Below are 18,456 nucleotides of genomic sequence, written 5' to 3' on the forward strand. Positions count from 1 at the left end.
AGCCAAGCCTATGGTCTGCACCCTCTAAATATGTGCTGGATGAGTGAGTGAGCTGGCCCATACTCTTTCCCCTTGTCCTTCAGTTTCAAGAGGGATTTCATTCCTGAAGCCCCTCTGGATCTTTGAGAGGAAGCCGCTCCCTGCCTGTCCTTGTTCCCTTCTATTGATCCTGGGATTTATGGCACTATTGTTTCCTTTTATTAGGCTGTAATGGCCTCCGTTAAAACGTGTTACATGGAAATAGGCTAATTAAGTGTGTCAAATAAGTCACCATCCCACAGAGTGGCCTGCCCTCCCAGCAGTGCTGTGGGGCCACATGGTGGAGGGAGGCAGACAGGGTACAGGAACAGCATGTGTTCCTTACCCATTTCTCAGAGCAGTGGAGGCCCCAGCCTGTGTCTCAGGCCTCACCCCATTGCCCTGGGCGCTTCCTGAAGACAGTGTGAGATGCCATTCCGAGCAGCTCTGTTCACCCGTACAGTCGGAGTTGACAGCACCCACGTCGGCAAACTTGCTTCCTGCTCCTCTGCCTGTGCCTGGTCCGGGTCCTCACAGGAAAGAGGAAAGAGCTCACGTCTCCATTCCAGAGGAACTTCTATTAGCGAGCCGGAGATGATCAGACTCTCATGGGAAACCTGTTTCATCCACCTCTCTCTGTTTCCAATCCAGCCACACTTCCCAATCCATGTGTGTTTGCAGGAAGCCCAGCTGGCAGGACATGCTCCAGTCCTCAGAGGAGAAGAGCCCGCCTTTTGAGGCATTTCCCTAGGCCCTGGGGCTAGTGAAGACCGGACTCCAAGACAGTTGTGTTTTCTTTCAGACAACACTGATATCATTCTGGGTTCTTCTTGTCCATGAGGGAATGGAGTATTTGATGAGATTCTCATAAGAAAGAGCGCCTTGAGAAAAGGGACTTTAACTCATACGACAACTTTTCAGTTCTGTTGTACCATTTGTATAAGCCTCGTCATCTGCTTTGCTGAGTCCATTCTTTAAGGAGCAGCTGGGTCCACTGCCTTCTCCTTCCTTGGACTTCTGAAGATGAACTGCCTGCGTCAGCAAGTCTCGAAACACTAAGCCAGTGGGATGATGGTAGGATTCTGTGCTCAAAGAAGTTTGGGGGACGCTGTGTTAGCAGTTAGACAGGCTCATTGACTGCAGGACTTTGCAGGGCCCTCAACATGCTAATGCACATTATAAATCTTCAAGAAAAGTGGGGCAAGTCCCTACTTTTTATGACCCCTCCTCAATATTAGAATCATATATCCTTGCCCTTAGCTGTGTGACTTTGCAGTCCCTCCCACTAGATTAGGCCACATATATTTCTAGTTCCCACTGCTGTTCAGCTTGGTCATGCGACTTACTTTGGGCAATGGAAGGTGGGTGGAAGTGGGTGTCTCAGAGCTGAAATGGTAACAGGCATGGCAAGTGTCTGCTAGTCTTCTCTCCCATTTTTGTCACTGCCATGAAAAGCGCACACCCCCAGTAGCCATTGTCCCAGAATGCAGCTGGTGGAGAGACTCAAAACCAACCTATAATCTGAAGTAGGGTTGCCCCAGGCAACCCCTAGGTCCAGGAATGAGACGGCAGCGTTGGGATGGTTGGTCCCTTAGCAATAACTGACTGTATGAGTTTCCTACTGCTGCTGTGACAAGTTACCACAAACTGAGTGGCTTAAAGCAACACCCATTTATTCTCTCACAGTCCTGTAGGTCAGAAGTCCAAAATCAGTCTCACTCAGCTGAAGTCAGAGTTGACTGGGCTGGTCCCTTCTGGAGGCCCCAGGGGAGAACCAATGGCCTCACCTCCTTCAGCTTCTAGTGACCACCTGTATTCCTTGGTTCATGGCGCCCTCACCATTTTCAAAGTGTATCACTCCAATTTCTGCTTCTATTATGACATCACCTACTCGTCACTTTGACCCTCCTGTCTTCTTATAGGGAACCTTGTGTTTACACTGGGTCCACCTGAATAATCCAGGATAATCTCTCCATCTCAAGATGCTTAACTTAATCACATCTGCAAAGACCTTTTTGCCATACAAGGTAACACCCCCAGGTTCCAGGATCAGGACATGGATGTATCTGGGGTCCATGATTCAGTTTACCACACTGACTGATACAAAAAAGGATAAAAATATATAGGATTTTCCTAAATTATTTGGAATTTTTTTCCAGAGAGCATCTCAGAATATCTCCTCCCTCCTTCTGAGGATACCACTTTTGGAAATTGGGCTCTCCCCCTGTAATTTGGCATTTCTACTGCTAACCTGCAGTTATTGGTAAATGGATATCCCAGCCATTTTCTTTGCTTGGAGTTCTCCTACTTTCCTAATCTGTAAATAGGGAGAGCATCAGTCTGTCAGGGCTGAACTGGTGATGGAATTACATGAGATCATTTTGAGCATGTCTACACTGCTTAAACATAACTTCTCAAAAAACAATATTTGCCTTCTCTGCCTGCCTTTGCTGGAATGAAGAGAAACTACGTCATACACATAGTTGACTACACGGCCGGCAGTAAATGCTCTTTGGCTGATGGAGGCGCGGTCTCCCTGATACCTCTATCCCTGCATTCCACCCTCTGCCCTTCCTTCTGCAGTGTTAGGCAGGCAGCATGCATGGGTCCTGTGTCTATCTGCCCTGTTGTCCCCTAATATGTGGAAGTCCCTGGAGGAGGCAGGCAGGAAGTGTGTTGCATGAGTGAATGAGCCTGACTCACCACTCAACGGCCGTGTGACTTTGGGAGTGTTCCTTGTTTCCTTGGGGCTTTGGTTTCCCCAAGAAACCGAACAGCTAACAGAAGGCTAGACTAGGGGCCGTGTGGCCTTTCCCTACCAGCTCTGAAACCCTCGAGTCTGTGACTCTCCCTTTCCCCCCCATTTTGCTCAGCACAGTCTCTGGGCCCCACTGGTGCTAAATAAATGTTTGGTGAGTAGCACACTGGCACCCTTTTTGTGCAATCTTTTATTTTGCGTTTTAGTGGGCTCTTTAAACCAAAATAACATTCAAAGACCAAAAGAAAAAATGGCAAATTGCTCAGACTCCAGAACAGTTCACTGGGACATATTCATGACTATTGGGCCTTTCTAGGGACCTCGAATCGCGCCCCGTGAAACTGATGCTGGGAAATAAATGCCACGAGTGAGTCCTGTGTCACCGGGAGAATCACAGGCTGCAAACCCACTGGAAAGCTCTGGGCCTGAAACCTACAAAACCCTGTAGCAGGGTCTTTTCACAGACGAAAGAAAGATCTATTTTGCGAGAGAAGGATGACCAGGAAAAGGGTTAAGCCTAAAAGTTCCGTTTCGTCTACTCTGCCTGCTCTAGAATCTGGGATAATTCCTGTCATTAATATTTTAAGCAACTAATTTGACATTTTTCCATTTAATTAACTTGCATACATATGAGAACAGGGTTTTGAGAGTACCATGACATGTAAACAAAGTCATTTAAGTTCTCCCATTTCTGGTGGAGTGCTGCTTTTTTCCTTGGTTGTTTCTTTTTGCTCCATTTCTGTTTTGCATTCCTGATTCTAAGGCTGGCTTATTAGCTCAGGGAAATGACCAGATTTCCCAAAGCAAATGTCGCACAGCCTCAACCCAGGTGACGTGGGTGGGCCTGGAGCTCTGGGCTTCGTGGGGCTCTTTTAAACTCGATGCTGCTCTTTTCCATGACTTTTTACAAATGGTGTTTCACTCAGACCAGGCTCGCGTCACAGGCTAACGTCTTCCTGTTGCCACACCAACCCCGGGTGGGAGTGGAGGAGGGGCAGCGGGAATGCAAAACATTCATCAGATGTAACCATCGCCAGGGAGGAGCGAAAACAATAGCTCCGTGAGGATTTTCTCTTCCAAGTGACAAATAATTGCTGTCATATCATCAAATGATTAAGAAATAAAGGAAAATAGACAAATGGAGTGTATCTATTGAGGGATGGCGTGGGGAGGTTGGGGAGAGACTCACTCATGTTCCATAATTGAAAAATTGCACCCTAATTAGCTCCCACCCCAGAGAATTCATGAGTTCTCTGCGCCATCCAACCTGCAGCTTGCCAAGTCCCGAAACTTTAGCCATTAAAGTTGACTGCTAGTTTCAGAAGGGGCTGTGCGTCTCCAAACACATTCAGAGAGGGAGACTCTTCAGCTCGCCCAGCCTCCACAAAGTATCCATGACTTCATACTTTCATCTGCCATAATTCATCACAGATCGTCTCTGCCTATCAATGGCTCCAGCTGCTCTCCCCAGATGAACCCGGGCACTCACGTCTCCAGCTTATCGTTGGTGGCCAGCCCAGCCCGGCCCAGGCGCAACACGGGAGCCGCATTCCCAGGATGCAAAATGGCACCCCCTAATCCCAGGCGTCACAGGGGAGAAGGGGTCCTGCATTGAAAATAAAATCCCAATGCAAACAAAGCTCAAGACTCTGGAGAAATTCCACGTCTTCATGTCCACCCACACTCAGGATCTTCTTTGGGGATTTCTAATGAGGCTGTCAGAGACTTGATGAAGAATTGTGCTGTAAGAGAGGCATGTCCCCTTTCTCCTCCACTCCCTCTCCCTGGACCTGGGTTTAGATCCCAGCTCCATGACCTCATTAGCTGCATGAGCTTGGGAAAGTGACTTGGTCTGTCTGAGCAGGAGTTTTTGCTTTTGTAAAATGGAGGTGAGAGCACCTGGCTTTCAGGAATATGATGGTCCTTGGATGATGCCATATGTAAAGGATGCGTGTCCGGGTTGCTCGCAGGGCCTCTTGATCCTTACAGGTAAAGGGGGGATAGTAACACCCCCTGCCACTAGGGTTTTAGTGAGAATTGAGCAGAGAATGCATTACACATGTGTAAAGTGTCTTGGATGAAGTTGGTGCTCAGTATATACTTGAATTGATCTGCATCATACATAATTGGTTCATTCATTTATTTAATCCATCAGCTAGTAGCTGTTAAATGACTACTTATTCTCAGATACTTTGTGTATATAGGATATACAAGGGGGACTGAGACAGACGTGATTCATGCCCTCAGGAGCTTACGTTCTAGGGGAGACACAAGGAAAAGCAAATTCTAAAGACACACACAAGTTGTATAAAAACTTCTATTAAAAAATAGCCAAGAACACAGATATAGGCTAACAGTTGGGTGGTGACTTCTAAATGAAGACCTAGAGGCTAAAGAGATAAGCATGTGAGGAATGATAGGGAAAAGCATTCCAAGCAGAGGGAACAGCATAGGACAAGCAGAATCTTAAGATATTGCAGGAACTGAGAAAAGGCCATGAGTCAGGGTAAATGCTGCTAGAGCACACAGTCCCAAATCTCAGTGATTTCAGACAATAAAAGTTTATTCCTCAAATAAGGTGTTCAGTGGGTGGTCTTTCACTCAGTTATTCAAAACCCAAACTCATTCTAATTAGGTGCTCTGCCATCTGCAAGGTCTCCTTGGAGTTGTCCATTATATCCTCTGCACACAGCCAAGAGCAAAGAGAAAAAGCTCCTGGGACATTTGGGGGCCAAGCCTGGAGATGGTATATGTCACTTGCACTCATATTCCTTTGACTGGAACTCAAATATATGGTCCCGCCTAACTTCAGAGGAGCCAGCTTTGTGCAAAGGAGGACAATAAACAGGTGAGGAGAACACATAGCAATTTTTCTGCCTCGCAAAGCAAGTCATGGTAGGTAGCATGGCATGAGATGAGAAATAGATGGCCAGGTGGCACAGGGTCACTAAATCAGGGGAAGTGTGAGGTTCACGTGAAGAGGAGGAGAAGGCATTCCAGGGTATTTCTTTTACTCTAGTTTGGATTTTATTCAATAAGAACAGAAAGCCAGTCAAATCAATGACACGATCTGATTTATATCTTAAGAGGACCCCTCTGGCTGCGTGAGAAGAACACATCTGCAGAGGGCAATAATGGCCTCTTGAAAGGCCCTTGGATTAGGGTGATGAAAAAGAGCACGGACATGGAGAGACGGTGACAGATGCAAAAGATTTCAGTCCCATTGGAATTGGTTTCAGTCTCACTGGCCAGCCAGCGTGCAGGCTCCTGCTGACCAACTGGTGTAACAAGCAAGGCTCCAAAAGATTAGAGAAAACACAAAAGTACTGGGCAAGGCAGGTGGCTGTGCAGAGTGGAGTAATTCCAAAAATGACCACCTGGGCCAAAAGCTGGGGGTCTGCTTCCCTGCTGGCCCTCTGGCCTGGGGCAGCAGCACAGCCTCTCCAAGCCCTCCACTGTGGTGAGAGACGTTAACCTTCGACCAGGCTGGATGCCACTGGTCCCAGTGCAGGTGGCCAGAGGGCAGCTGGGAGGGGGTGGACAGTTTGCACAGAGCGTGACCACTCACAGAGCACAGACTCCAAGTTGTTCCACTTAATCCTCCCAACTGGGCTGGGAGGCCGAGTGACTGCTGATCTCATTTTACAAAGGAACGGACTCGGGGAGCTCCTGTGGCAGGATCTGTCTACACTCACAGGGAGACCAAAGGGTGATTGTGGGTCTGCCTGGGTCTCTCCGCAGTGCCTGCTTCGGGCCAACACGGCTGTGGCCTCCCTGAACCGGATGCTGTCCAGTCCCATGGGGTACCAGTTGTCCCACTGAGCAGTGCCTTTGGACAGGCCATTGGCTTACAAATCTGGCTGATCTTCGGAATTATCTGGCAGCCTTTAAACACACACCATCCTGACCTAACCGAGATGTACTGAAGCAGAATCTCTGAGTGGAGGGGGACCTAGTGGCTGTATTTTTAAAGTCTTCCCAGACACACAGTGACACGGGGCTCCGAGCAAAGCACTGGGGCGTTGTCAGCATGTGCATGGTGGGTTAGGTGAGAGTCCGGGAGGAACAAATATTAGGTGATGAACCAGCGACCGAGCCAGGAGGAGAAGCCAGCTTTCCTGCCTGTCTTGTCTTTTCTCCGCAGGACTGTCCTGACGTTCTGCAGAAGGCTGTGGGAAAATCCCTCTCTATCAGCAATCTGAAAATGTCAGAGCTGGGCAGGAGCTCTGAGGTTATCTTCCCAACCCACTGGTTCCCAATTGCCCCCCAGACCAGCTGTGTCAGAGTCACATGAGGTGCTTGTTACAACACGGCTTCCCGCCTCCCTCTGCACCTACTGTATCAGCACCGGCGGGATGCGACCTTGAAATCTATACATTTTAAAGCATCTCTGGTGATTCTGATATCAGCCATGTTTGGAGACCACTGATCTAGCCCTCCTCATTTTACAGTTGATAAAACTGAGTCCCAGAGAGAAGTGATTCACCTAGGATCACTTAGCCTGGAAGCCAAGTTTTCTGGCTCAGGCTAGAGCTCTTTCCACTACCCCTCACTCATCGGAAAGCCCGGCCACGTGTGGGGGCAGGAGGCAGTGGTCAGCCAAGCGCAGCGGCGAGGGACCATTATGCTGAACGAGCTGCCTCCGAGAGACAGCTAATTAGCTGACTGCAGCCGGTCTCCTTCCCCTGTTATCGATGCCTCCTCTCCCTTCTCTTCCTGGTCCTTCCCCTGGCTCATCCTAACATGATCAATTACTCACAGGAATAAATTATGCACACCCCCTACAGTCTATTAGGAAGTCAGCGGTGCGCTGGCTCAGGGAGCCAGCAGGCAAGACAGACTGTCTGGAGTGAGGGCCAGCGGGAGGGAGAACGTGGGCCCAGGGGGTGGAAGAGGGCCTTCGTGGAAAAGCCCCAACTCTCCAAGCAACGGTTGAACTGTCTGGGCCCCCAGAGATGGACTTTCAGGCCAAACTTGGAAATGACCTGCGGAACAACTGCTGCTCTGCTCAGGCTGCAGTTCCGCAGGCCGCCCACCTCCCCAGCCGCGCGCCACCCACCCCCCACCCCCACCCCACAGGAGGCCTACCTCTGACACAGCTGGAACTAGAGCCTGCTTCTCAGAGCTTGATGTGCTCACGAAGCCCCCTGGGGATCCCCTTTCAAGGGAGGTTCGTATTCAGGAAGGCTGGGGGCCTGGAACTCTGCATTTCTGGCAAGCTCCCAGGACATGCCAATACTGCTGGCCTGAAAAACAAGGGCTAGAGATGAGTGGCCGCCAGCCTGCTGACTCGGAGGCTGTATCCGGGAGAGCCCCTCTGCCTGTGCTGTCTCCCTGCCCGCACTGCTCTGCCCCTCGGACCTGCTTAGGAAACTCCTATTCACTGTTCACATTCCGGCCTGGACAACGCCTGCTCTCTCAAGTCTTCACTGACCCCCTCCGGCCCCAAGTAGATGTAGGGGAAGTGACACCTTCACTGAGCCCTGATCACACTCTGTACAGCGATACGTACTCTTTGGTGACAGTAGTTTGTCCGTGCATCCCTCGATGGCCCGGGAACTCCGTGAAAACTGTGCGGAGCCTTTCATCTCTCCATCTCCAAGCCCGAGATGGCTGTTAGCCCCTAGGCACTAGAGCACCTGAGAACTTGTCGAAGATCCCTGAAAAAGTCTGAGGCCCCAAAAGTTATTGGATCCAAAACACGAAGGAAAAACTTTGCAATAGAAATTAATAAAATTTTAATGAAACATCTACAAAACAAATATTACATCAACCTCATTAATAGTTTCACTAAGTATTCATAAAAATTCATAAAAATTTCATTATATTTGAGAGCAATGTGCAGGTTAGATGTTCTCACTTTGCAAGAATTCCTGAGTACCTCAATAATTGCTGAGAAATCAAAACCAACCCTAAATTGAATGAATTACTTGTAGCCAAATAATTTCAAAAGCAAAATTATAAAGATAATCCTTTTTTTTTTAACAGAAAAGTATATACTTAATATGGAATATGGGTGAATTTCAGTATGTTTAATATGTCTGAGGTGGGGCTTCCAAAGCAAGTGTATCTAGGTCTTAGAAAGTCTGGAAGTTATCTTGATGTCTGGCTGGGGGGAAGCATGCAATAGACTTCTGAATGATGGACGAATAAATGGCAACCCAAAGTGTACCTGAAAAGTGTAAAGGGGGGAGGGAAGAACAACAGACAGGAGAAATTCATAAAATGGAAGCCAAAGTTTTAAGACAAAGGAAGTCCTTGTGAGCAAGGACTCCGCCAAGTCCCAACTGGACAGAGACAGGCGATATCGCCCCCTACTGGCTGGAGGAGTCCTGTAGGGTCCACATACTGTGGCTTCATTAATCCATCTGTCATTGTTGCTTCTCCAATGCCAAGAACATCAAAGTCCCTTGGAATTGCCTCAAAGAGAGAAATCAGTGGTCCCTGAGGATCAAGACTCAGCCTCTCCTCTGGGAAGGGGGCTCGAGGGGAGCTTTATAACTGACTCTGTGTCAGACATCCTGAAACGGATCCAAACCCATCTTGAACCGATTTCTACCTTCCTCCTGAGCCACCTCTTGGTTAACATGTTCCATATGTTTCCTTCTCTGATGGAAAATAGGCTTTGCTTTTATTTCAAAGGGCATCATTGAAAAGTCTGGGGGACAGGAGTTGGTTCTAACACAAGCAAGATTTGCGGAGTTCTAAGGAAGCAATCAGAGATCAACGGAGAGATTTATGTACAAGATGTTCACTACAGCATTATTTATAACAGTGAGATTGGACGCAGCCTAAACGCCCAGCCGCAAGGGGTTGGTTAAATAAATTCTGATCTATTCACACAATAGAAGACTACAGAGCTGTTAAAACTTGTGTTTTTGAAGATTATTTTATGGAAATAGCCAACCGTTAGTGAGCCCTTCGTAGGTACCAAGTGGTATTGTCAGTGCTTTACAAGTAGAAACTCGTTTCTTCTCACAACAATCCTATGAAGAAAGCATATTTGTATTCTCTCCATTGGACATACAGGAAACTGAGGCACAGAAAAGCCAACGTCACACAGCTCAAGGCATGCGTTGAACTGGCCCCCAGAGCTGAGCTGTCAGGCACTGCAGGATGCTGCCTCTCTCTAACAGAGGCTCCTTGAAATCCTGAGCCATGGGAGCAGGGGAGGGAGCGGTGAATTCCTTCCTGGGTAGACCGCTAGCTGTAACGAAGGAGGGCGGATCTGAGCTGCACCCCGAGAAGGATGAGGTCTTGGCCAGGCAGCTCTCACAAGGAGCATTTCTAGAGGAGGAATGAGCCCGAGTGAGATTCCAGAACTGGCAACATGTTGGGGGAGATCAGAAAAACCCAAAGAGGCAGGGGTGGCTGGCCCATCAGATGCGCTGTAATTGTCCACTGAAGACCGCCAAACAAACCACAAGGGACTGCGCAGAGGCCCTGTGGTGTGCGCCAAGGCGGGGACAGTAATAACTGAAACTGGTCATCTCACTGAGCCCACCTGGACACCATGCTGAGCGCTTTCTCCAGGTGTCTCATTAAATCCTGAAGACCACACCTCTCTTTGAGCCGTCATTATTCCCACTTCACAGGTGAGAAAACTGAGACCCGGCAAGAGTTAAGGAACTTGCCTGAGATCTCAGCTGGTAAGTAACAGTGGCTGGAGTTGAACCAGGTGGTGCGGAGGCCAATTTCCACATCCTCTCTCCTGGGGGGTGGGCTGCCACAGGCAGGGCTAGGAGCTCATGTTCATCGCCAAGCAGCGGATGCTGTTTTCCGTTCCATCTCAGCTGGCCTCCTTTGCTGTTCAGGGAAACAGTTCTACATGAAGATGATAGCAGAGCCTCCTGGGTTTATGAAAACCCCGGGAAGCCCCGCTTGTGGTGACACGTGAGAAGCGCAAGGGGAAAGCTTCCTCTGTATTTGGGGAAAACAACCAAATGGCCTCTGGTTCCTCAAGCTGGTGGTGTGTGAAGTCCAAGGGAAATGTGAAGCAAACGAACACCGCAGGCCCGCCCCGGGTCCCGGGCTGCCAGCCCCTCGCTGGCTAGCCTCCAGCCCTGGCGACTCACCTGCTTCCTCCATGAGCTGCCACCTCCATGGGCTCTGAACCCGCTCCCCAGGCCTGTGGCAGAGGGGCCCAGCCCTCCAAGGCCCTACCCACCAATGAAGACAAGCTCCTCTCAGACTCTTGCTTTTGCTAAGTTCACCGTCCACAATAGCAAACATAGGGATTTACTGAGTTTTACTTTCTCTGTCTCTGTCTCCCTTCCTGAAGAGGTCAATGGAAGTCCCTGTGGATTCTGGCTACCGTGCCTCCTGAGGGGAGGCTGGCCCAAAGGCCCTTTGACTGACCCTACTCCTACTCTATAAGGGTCTATATAGAATAAGCAGACTTTGGGGCCAGCACCCCTCCCCTAATAACCACCCCCCAACACACCCACAGGGGTGGGCTCTGGAGCCACGCTGTTTAGGAGACACCCCGTCTTGGCTCTTGGGCTGATGGGATCACAGTGCCCCCTGCCCCGAGGCCCCCAATCTGGCACCTGGGCTCAGCCAATCAGACTCTCCCCTGGGAGATCAGCGCCAGGACCAAGACCATCTCCTCAGCCTCTAGGGGACATTTGGTGGCAGGAAGTAGGAGGAGGGCAGATATGCGCTATAACAGAGAGAGCTGGCCAGAAAATCAAGAGAAGAAAAAGAGAAGCTGCGAGAGAGGAGAAGAGCCCTAGGCCTGACGGCAGTTCCCGAGTCTAGCTCCTCAGAGGTAGGGCCGGAGTTTTCACCCTTGGGTTTTGTGAAATACCGCCATCTCCTTCCCACAAGGCCATCATTTTGCTGGAGCAAACAGCTGCCCCTTGCAGCCAAATGGGCCCCAGCAAGGGCAGCCCCAATAGACCACCAAGGCTGGAGGAGCCGTCCCCGCAGAGGGCTGTTCTGAAGACCCTGGCGCTGCAGGAGAGTTCTTGCAGCTCCGGGCCGCATCCTCTCTGGAGCGTGGGAGGGCTGCACGGTGCAGGCTGCCCGCCCCGTCCCTGGGAGCTCAGTGGCACTCTGGACTTGCTGAATGATGGGGTCGACCTCAGACAAGCCCCTTTCTTGTTGGCATCTAGGACTTTTGCAATCTGCTTCCCCTTGGCCCACACACAGTTACCATATTGGGGGCAGAGCCTGGTAAATCCTTTCTCTTGTGAGTTTAATTCTTAAATGGCTCCCCACTGCATACGGGATAAAGTCCAAGTTCCCTAATACAGCGTTCAAGTTCACTGTCTACCTCCCACAGCTTCATGACTCCCCATTTCAGCTTTTGTGTCTTGTTTGGAGAAAAGGCTCTTGCTTCCACCTCCAAGCCTCTGCCCCTCTGGTCCCTCTGCCCAGAACGCCCTTTGCTTCCTTCTCTGCCTTGCTAACTTCCACTTGTCTTTCAGGAAGTCTCCGAGTTCTGCATTCAGTGCTTCTGGGACACCTCTAACTTCCCAGGCTGGGCAAAGGGCTCCTCCACTGGGCTCCCACATCTTCTGAGCTCGCCTAGCCTATCAAAATCCAGACTGGATTGGGTTGTAACTGGCTGCTTCCTGGTGTTTCCACTACACCATGGACTCTACAAGGGCCGAGATCACAACTTACTCTCCGAATCTCCCCAGAGCCACATTCAGTATAAACAGGCCTCTATCCGCCTACCCACCCCATCTCTGGTTACTCCTTCCTGCCAACGATGTAGATTTCCAAGAGAATGCTCAGGTCCCCGTCCCTATTTTAAAGATGATGAAACAAAGCCTCAAGAGGTTCACAGTGACTCAAGGTCACATTGCTAGGAAGGGCCAGGGCCTGTATTAGAAGCCAGAACTGTCTGCTTTAAACCCTGTGCTTTTCCCACGACACCCACTACTGAGCTGGCAAACTGCCTTGGCCCTGCTCTGTGTTGACACCATGATGAGTTCATTCAAATGTGTGGATCCCATTTAGGGCCATCAACTTTTCTGAGCTCCAATAAGACTTCTAATCTGCACCCGGGGATCAAAATTTAGAATTTAGGCTACCATGGTTCCCTCATGCCCTCATGTGGATGGGTTTCGCCCCTCCGTGCCTTTGTGTGTGCTGTTTCTTCTGCCCAGGTTCCCCGTGAGGATTCTGTTCCTTGTCCCTGCTCCATCATCAAGATCCACCTCAAGTGTCCCCCTCTATCTGAAGCTTTCCAGGAGCCTTCCGGGCTTGTTGCTCATTGGCTGCTTGCGTTGTGCCCATTAAACCATCCATTTCTCTGTGACAGTCCCTGGCTACATTCTGGGCTTCATACCTACCCTTTTCCTCCTGTCTCTCCCCTACTAGACAGTGATCACTATATTATTCAGCTCCCAGCCCAGAACCTGGCTTATCTTAGGTGCCTAATTAAAGTGTGTTGGAAGGAAGAGGGAGGAAGGACGATGTTTGCAAAGCATTTCACATCAAGAAAGCCCACAGCCCCATGGAGGGGGGAACAAGACCTAACCCCGCCTGATTCCTCTGCAACTGCTAACAAAGGACTAGGGGCATAAGGATGAATCAACTAGCATTTTCTAACCAAATTCTGCACACCATAACTTTCTTCTGTATTTGTGCTGATATTTACAAAGCACTTTTGAATGCATTCATTGACTTAATTTTCATCATAATCAAGACGGTCCTTACAATTTTTTGAAAAATTTGCATGGAGGAGCCACTAGAGTCAGCCTCTAATCCCAAGCCTTGCCTAGATGCAGCCTACCCCACAGCACGTACCCATGTCTGAGGTCAGAGACCTGCTGCCCAGACATATCCACGTACGTTACAGGCATCCTTCTCCACTCATGGTCCATACACAGCATGGTTACGTGATGCTTATTATGGATACAGAGAGTCCTTGGCCAAGAAATGGTCATTTGTTCCCAAGATCAATAGCCCCAATCAGATAGCTCATCCACTCCCCACCTTGTAATCCTTTCCTGTGATTCCCTCCCCTCTCCAGCCTCCCACCAGAGAGAAGGGCCCATGCCTTGCAAGTTCTTCGTGCCCCAGGGTGCAGTGCCAGCCCTTCTCAGATGTCGGCTGGCAGGCATAGCCAGCACCACATCCCTTTTGCCTTGCTTCTCAATTAGGCCTGCGTACTGCTGCTCAGGCTGTCACCCCAGGCCCTCCAGTTTCCATCAGCATGGCCATGTGCCAAGCCACCCTGATCAGTAACATAGGGTTCCTGCCCCTGAGGTCTGCTCCGGAGAAGGCCTACCAGAGAGACTAAGACGGGGTCCCCAGGAGGACCTGCCATTGCTAGGGTCAGTCTCAGGGCTAGGGAAGCTCAGCAGAAGGCTTGAGGCCCAGAGGTGCACAGACACCGTTGGAGGACCCCTCCGCCACTGGGCAATGAACCAGCAACACCCACAGCACCCAACCACTCCCAGTCCACCAACCACCCCCAGGCCTGCCCTCCGTCTCTAGCTTCTCCTGGAACTTAGTGACCTCAGAGTGACCCTTCCCAGATGGCGAAGCTATAACATGACAAAGCTCAGAGATGGCCACCCCGCAGGAGCCTCCAGCCCTCCCTGCATCACAGAGGCTAACCCTCGGTCAACCGTCTCTTCTCTCAAGAGAGAAACCAGAGTGGCCGCCCCAGAGGAGGAGAGCATGCCATTCAAGACCTGAGTTTGAAACCTGGCTTTGCCACTAAATTGCTGTGTTTCCTAGGGCAAATGACCCCAGCTCTCTGGGCTTCAGGGGCCTCTCCTTCCAGGGAGGGTGCTGGCTGCATTGAGCCATCCATTTCCTCTTTTCTCCAAGTCCCCACAATAACCAGAAACCACAGTTCTGGGTTAGGGATAAAGCTCACGGCATGGACAGTAAAGCTTCCTCTGTTTCTGCAAAAATAACAAAACAACAACAAAATATCGGTGTCTGTATTTAGTGGGTGCTTACTCCGTGCCAGGCGCCATTCTGGGCAAGTTTACGCACGCGGTCTCATATCATCTTCACAGGGGTGCTAAGAGGTGCATGTTGTTGTTACCAATTTAAAGACGGAACATAAGGCTGAGAGAAATTCCCTGTTTTGCCCATGGACACACAGCTGGAAATGGAGAGAAGCAAGATTTGAAACTGGGCATTTCGTCTTCAGAACAAGGACCTTGCAGAACTCCATTCTTCTCCGCATCGATCTGTCCTGCTCAGCTTCCCCTCCCCATAGAACATTCGTAAAATCTGATCGCATACTTGGGCACAAAGAAAATAATTTTTTTAATTTAAAATTAGGGATTTTATAGGCCACCATCTCTTACTGTAATCCGAAAATTTTAAATTAAAAAATGGTAATGTGGCTGAAAATATTCTTAACTACTTGGAAATTAATAAACATACATCTAGGTAAACCACAGATCAAAGCAAATATTAAAACTGAAATTAAAAACGGTCTAGAAACAGATGAAAAGGGGAACATTTTATTCCAAAACCTATGGGATCCCAAAAAAAGCTCAGCTCAGGGGGAAATACACGGCCTGAAACGCATTCCTTATTAAGGAAGAAAGACTAAAAATAAAGAAGCTGAACACACATAATAAGAAATTAGGAAAACAAGCAAGCAAAAAAGAAAGTATGAAATGGAAATTAATCAATAGCTGAAATTAATAACATAGAAAATAAGAGAAATGAAAAAAATTCCACAAACAGATTCTTTGAAACTAGAATTGGCTAAAGAGGCTGAAGGTGTTGCAGGGGCTGGGCGAAGGCCTCAGGATCCACGTGCGTGTCCATCGTGCCCAGCCCCAGCGGTCAGTCACACGGGCTCCAGCCCCTTGGTCCCCTGACCCCTGGACTGGTGGCTTCTTTCCACCTGGATATCGCTTGGCAGAGTCTGGCCGTTTGACTGCCCAACCAAGACTCCTTGGACTGGAGTCTTCAGCATTTCCTCCCCAAAATAAAGCTCTTACGTCTGGGCTTATTAGGCAAACGAGTCAGTTTTGTGTTTTCAGCAATGAAAGCTGCTGTGGTTTTGTTTTCTCTCTGTTGCCAGGAGTCAAGAGGAAGTCTGTGGTTAGACATCTTCGGGTGGAGACATACGAAAACACAGCGGCCAGAAATGAGCTCCTCAGATTCAGCTCTCCCAGCCCGAGAGAAGGAGCTGAGGAAACAACACATGGGAAAGAGAAAGCCACCAGCAAAGCTCTATCCAGACGGCAGCAGCACTCGCCTTTCCTCTCGGCCTTGGCCTGCCTGTTTCCCGTTCTGACCGTAGGATAGCGTGGATCCAGTATTCCTTCAAAGGACGAGGCAACCTAATTTGCTTTCACTCAAATCCAGGGACTGGATTTAAAAGATCCCTGTGAATTCAGTGCCCATCTCAGTCACGGAGCTGTGGTGGACGCTGCCAGCTGCCACCCTCTCTGGATCCTGGCCTCTCCTTCGTTCCCATCAAGACCCTGGATTTGTTCAGGGTGGTGGTGTGCCCAGCCACGAATGCTCACATCTCCAGCCTCCCGTTCTGGCCATTTGATTACGGTTCTGGCCAGTGAGTTATTGCATTTCTAAGAAAACTTTCACATTTCTAATATAGGTGCCAACTCTTCCTCCTTCTCCCTTCTTTTTCCTGCCTGGAACTTGAACACAAGACCCAGAGGTACAGCACCCATCTTGGGTTTACAGGTAGGGTAAGGATGAAGTTAGAGCAGAACCACAGAAAGGCCGGCCCTAGATGGCATTACTTCTGGGTGGATCAGCTTCCACCCTGCCCTGTACTACCCACCCTGGACTCCTCATGTCATAAGAAAAATAAAGCTTCAACTATTAAACCACTGTAGCTGGCTGCTCTGTTCCTTGCTGCTGGACGCGTTAAGAATCCCAGCTCTCGTAGGGTTTTCAAAACATTCTCACTCCACCTTCTTATTGGGTCCTCACAGACATTCTTCAAGGTGGATCAATGTCTTTCCTCTCGTTTTCAGATGAGGAAACTGAGGTTCTACAGCTATGAAGTGGGTCAGACAAGGAGTTAGGCCTGAACTCCAGAACTCTGTCCCCAGTCCATTGCTTTCGCCAAGAAAACCTTTCTTGCCTGTGAGCAATTCAAAGCTATCCTCCCCTGCAATACCTCCCCCCACGCAACCCTAGACACAAAGTGGAAGTTTCTCAGGAGCCAAGGAGCATGAAATTGATTTCAGTCCCAGCTTCTAGTGCCAGGAATAGAGATGATTGTAGATTTTAAAATCTATCAGTTTGAGTCAAAAGACCTCGGTTCAAGTCTTCCATCTCCCCTACTTGCTATGCGATCTTTGGGGAAAAATCTCTGAAAATCTTCCTGCTCATCAGCACAACGGAATGGCAGTTCTTCTCCCCCTGAGGCTGTGACGATAAATTCAGAGAGATATGATAATGTATGATATATGATAATAAGCTCAGAGATAGTAATCTCTGAGCACTCAGGATGTCAGGGAGAACACTTTGTGCATGATAAAGCGCTGATGTCCTTTTTATAGGGCTGTTATCATGATGACTTTGGTCTGTCTCGAGGCTGTGACACCTCCCCCAGCTCAGCCCTCCTTGTGGTTGACATGTAAATTACAGATATGCTTCACATGCCTTCGTGACCACTTGTCACCATTTGTCAACCTCAAGAGAGCTGAGAACATTGATCTCAAGAGACTATACTTTAGGAAAGGATAATGTCAGTGTTACAATACTTGTTTGTCCATTAAGCCAGGATATCTTATTTCATAAGTTCTTTACTTTCTTGGTGACCAAAATTTAACCGTTCTTCCACTTTCGGAAAAAAGTTGTATCAGACCGTGCTGGGGGCTCTCAGGGTTGGAGGGGACTTAAAAATCATCTGGTCCATCCTGCCCGTCCAGCCCAACCCATGCCCATTCAGGGCTGACCGCTCATGTTCACACTCCCCTCCCCCACCGAATCCCTGATGGGCATCTAACCGCCACTTGCTCACCTTAGAGACAAGGAGCTTACTGCCTCCCGAGGCAGTCCATTTCACCTCTGACCGTTCTCTGCTGGGACCTTCTTCCTCCAACAGACACTCCTTGGCAGACACAAGGATGTGTTCTTGGCAAACCTCTAATACTCTGTACACTTGACTGTGTAGGACGGTGACTACCAGAGTCCGTGGGGAAGGAAGGAGCCCACGTGAGGTGTCACCAAACAGGAAGTGCCATCTGTGCTGGATGATGACAGTGAGAGAAGGCATCAGTCAGCTGCCCTGGGTGGCTCCAGAGACAGCTTTTTGGTTCATCACGTTAAAGAACTCAAGAATAGCAATTGTATAGTTAATTCTGACATTCTGGGTATTCACTGGGATAGGCCAGGTTACGCTGCAGTAACAACCTTGAAATCTCAGGGGCTTAATATAAGGAAAGTTTATTTCTTGTTCGTATAAGGTGCAGCATGAGTTGGGAGATTCTTCCCCATTTTGCATGCCATCTGGAACACAAGGCCTCCGAAGCCACTACAGCAGAGAGAAAGAGGAGAAGTGCCAGCTCTTAACTGCCTCAGTCTCAACCTATTGGTCAGAATGAGCCACAGGGCCCCAACCTAGCTGCAGAGGAGGCTGTGAAGTGTAGTGGAGCACGTGGAATACATGGCGAGTGCTGTCTTTCCCACAGTCTGCCTCCTCCCAGTACATCTCAGGGTATGCCATTAGAGAAACAAGAGTCAACTCTGCAAAGAGGAGGAGCCCA

General features: G+C 49.3%; 1 long non-coding RNA gene across 1 annotated transcript; it reads right to left on the bottom strand.

The window, feature by feature from the left end:
* Positions 1–2,951: 2,951 nt before the first annotated feature.
* Positions 2,952–17,874, bottom strand: LOC102149763 (uncharacterized). The gene is made up of 5 exons (XR_011439556.1): positions 17,712–17,874; positions 10,411–10,582; positions 8,289–8,446; positions 7,865–8,022; positions 2,952–6,945 (listed from the first exon to the last, which is right to left on the bottom strand). It is a non-coding gene; the product is annotated as an uncharacterized lncRNA (long non-coding RNA).
* Between the last annotated feature and the right edge of the window lie 582 nt (positions 17,875–18,456).

Source organism: Equus caballus, chromosome 1 (assembly GCF_041296265.1).
Source record: "Equus caballus isolate H_3958 breed thoroughbred chromosome 1, TB-T2T, whole genome shotgun sequence".
Classification (NCBI taxonomy): Eukaryota; Metazoa; Chordata; class Mammalia; order Perissodactyla; family Equidae; genus Equus; species Equus caballus.